The 3,186-nt window shown below is 38.9% G+C and overlaps 1 non-coding gene across 1 annotated transcript; it reads left to right on the top strand.

The window, feature by feature from the left end:
* Positions 1–634: 634 nt before the first annotated feature.
* On the top strand, positions 635–741 carry LOC141687637 (small nucleolar RNA R71). Its single transcript, XR_012561127.1, has one exon. It is a non-coding gene; the product is annotated as a small nucleolar RNA R71 (small nucleolar RNA).
* The last annotated feature ends 2,445 nt before the right edge of the window (positions 742–3,186 follow it).

The raw sequence follows: 3,186 nt of genomic DNA, 5'->3' as shown, positions 1-3,186 counted from the left end.
TTCTAAGGTCTTGATAGAAACAGCTTGACTCTTGCACATGAGTTTCAACTCCTCTAATTCAGATTTTTCATTAGCTTGTTGCAGCTGGAGTTGTTGTTTTGGTGCATACTGTGATTGCTGAAACCCAGGGGGGTTGTACTGCTTAGCTGGATACTGCTGATAAGGTTGTTGAACCGTATTCTAAGCATTGCTTCAGCTAAAATTAGGATGATCGCGGTTGTTAGGATGATAGGTGGCTGGCACAGGTTGCTGCGATCGCTGGAAGTTGCTCACGAACTGAGCTGATTCATTAGAAATTGTGCACTGATCAGTCTCAGGGGCACCATCACAAAGTTCACAAACACTAGTAATTTGATTAACTCCATAATTAGCCGAAGTGTCCACCTTCATTGTCAAATCCTTAAGTTGGGCAGCTATAGCAGTTGTTATGTCCAACTCCAGAATTCCTGCTACTTTTCCCTGAGTCAGTCTCTGGGAAGGATTCTGGTACTCATTAGCAGCCATCAGTTCAATAAGTTCATAAGCTTCATCGTAGCTCTTAGCCCACAAGGCTCCTCCTGATGCTGGATCAAGCATGGGCCTAGAAGTAGGACCCAATCCATTGTAGAAACAGTTGATAATCATCCAATCAGGCATGCCATGGTGTGGGTACTTCCTTAGCATCTCTTTATATCGATCCCAAGCCTCACACATAGATTCTCCAGTTTGCTGCACGAACTGGGTAGGAGCATTCCTGATTGCTGCAGTCTTCGCCATGGGAAAAAATTTAGTGAGAAACTTTTGAGCAAGATCTTCCCAAGTTGTGATAGACCCTGATGGTAGAGAGTGTAACCAGCACTTAGCTTTGTCCCTCAAAGAGAATGGGAAGAGTCGCAGCTTGATAGCATGTTCAGTCACATCATTGAACTTGAAAGTGTCGCAGATCTCGATGAAATCCCTGATGTGTACGTTGGTGTCTTTGGTGGGAGAACCCCCAAACTGAACTGAGTTCTGTAACATCTGGATCGTGCTGGACTTGATCTCAAAAGTGTTAGCCGCGATGGCTGGTCTAATGATGCTAGACTGAATGTCATTAATCTTTGGCTTAGAATAGTCCATCAAAGCCTTCAGATTTTCTGCTTGATCACCCATAGCTACTATAATTGGCTCTTCAACTTTCTCTTCTTCTTCTACCTTCTTTTCTTCCTCAAAAACTTCCCTGCGAATTACCATAAGTTCTTCCACGGCTTTATCCAGTGTTCTCTTACGAGTACGCGAAACCGTATGCATACACCCTTGCTAGATCACCTGAAATAAAATGAGGAAACAAATAAGTAACAATGTCCGAGTCAATGAACTTTAATGACCACTAATGGAAAGCACATAAACTAGTAATTAACATTGCAATCCCCGGCAGCGGCGCCAAAAATTTGTTAGTCGCTAAACACGCGCTAATATTACACGCAAGTATACGAGTTCGCAAGTACTATACGATATAAATCAGATTCGATCCCACAGAGACTGTATTGGTTAACTATCTAAATTACACACCTAAGCAACAATATATGGTTATTATTCAATGCTAAGACGATAACCAATTGAGAATGCTTATAACTAATAATTATGCTAACTATTATAACTACGAGAATAAGATTTATTGAATTAATATATATGACAGACATGGGATTCTAACTTCATTAAATACTTCATTCAATAGCCTTATTATTCTCAATTTTAGCATGCAATGGTGATGGCACTAATCAGATAACACAAAACTGATAAACGCCAACTTTCGTTGCACAAGTACCATTCTACCAGACATCCACAAAAGAGATAGAAGCTGAATATGCACCAATTATATTGAGTCCCTATATGTCTATAGAAATTGACAGCATAACGGTTTAAGCACAAGTTATCTATCTTGATTACGTAGGGCAAGTAAGATGGTTAAAATTACCTACGAATCATGCATATAAATACATGAACCTATGCTAGCATGGCAAGTTCTAAATCCTTAAATTCACTTTTGCTTTATTAAGAATTAACATATTATCTTATAAGTTCGCGACGCTCATAAGACGAATACGCACAACCAATACTAGGATATCATACAATCACCACACACTAAGGCATCAAACAATTTAACTAAAGAAATCCATAAATAAATCCGCTTGAACCCCACAATAACGATTAGCCCATAATCGAACTCATCGCCAACGTAGGTTCTAATGAAAACATGATATAGCAAATGTAGTCTTTATACGAATAAATAAACCAAATTACAAACAAGCGTAAGGGTTCAGCAAAACAAGAAACAAGCATCCAAATTACAACTCAAAACAAAGATTCACAAGAATAAACTAGTTCGTCTTTGCCTTTGCTGAATTGTGCCAAAAGGTCTCTTGCCGTCTTCTCCTCTGCTTGATGTCTTGATATCTCTGAATATATCCTGAAAAATGACCTAAATTATGTTTATATAGCAGTCCATGCATCCTAGGAGTCCAGCAATTTGAATTATAAAAGAATCAGGATTTTAATATCCCGACCCAGCGCGGCCGCGCGCTTCAACACCGCGGGCGCGCTGCCTTTCTGCACTCCCGGCGCGGCCGCGCACAACACCGGCGCGGGCGCGCCTGCCTTCTGCTAAAACTTCATTTTTTTCTTCTTCTTTATTCCTTGCAGCTTCGATCCAATCTTCCAAACTTTTATTCCAACACATCCTAAATGCCATATTAGCATCAAAATAATGCTAATTCACCTGATTCATGAAGTAAAGCCTGAAATGCAAAAACACTTGAAAACACGTTAAAACACAAATAACTTGAGTACAAATACACCAACTCAAAGCTTATTAGAGCATAAATAAGTGTCATAAATACCACTTAACAAGAAGTGACATCTCGATAAGTATAATGACTTATCGAGATCGCTAAGTTCTCTATATGTATAATTGACATGTCGAGGTCTCTTGATGTTTACATGTTAAATGACTTGTCTATATGTCTGAGATCTCTATATATAAAATTGACTTGTCGATATCTCTGAGATCTCTATATAAATTTTGACTATTAGATATCTCTAAGATCTCTAATGAGAAATTGACTTGTCGATATCTCCAATGCTTCACATCTTCATTTTGACTTTTTGATATCTCTGAGTTCTCTACATGCAGAAATGACTTGTCGATATCTCCAATCTTCACATCTT

The sequence above is a fragment of the Apium graveolens genome, chromosome 9, assembly GCF_009905375.1.
Source record: "Apium graveolens cultivar Ventura chromosome 9, ASM990537v1, whole genome shotgun sequence".
NCBI lineage: Eukaryota > Viridiplantae > Streptophyta > Magnoliopsida > Apiales > Apiaceae > Apium > Apium graveolens.
The sequence above is the reverse complement of the archived record's forward strand: the minus strand, read 5'-3'. Positions and strand labels throughout refer to the sequence as shown.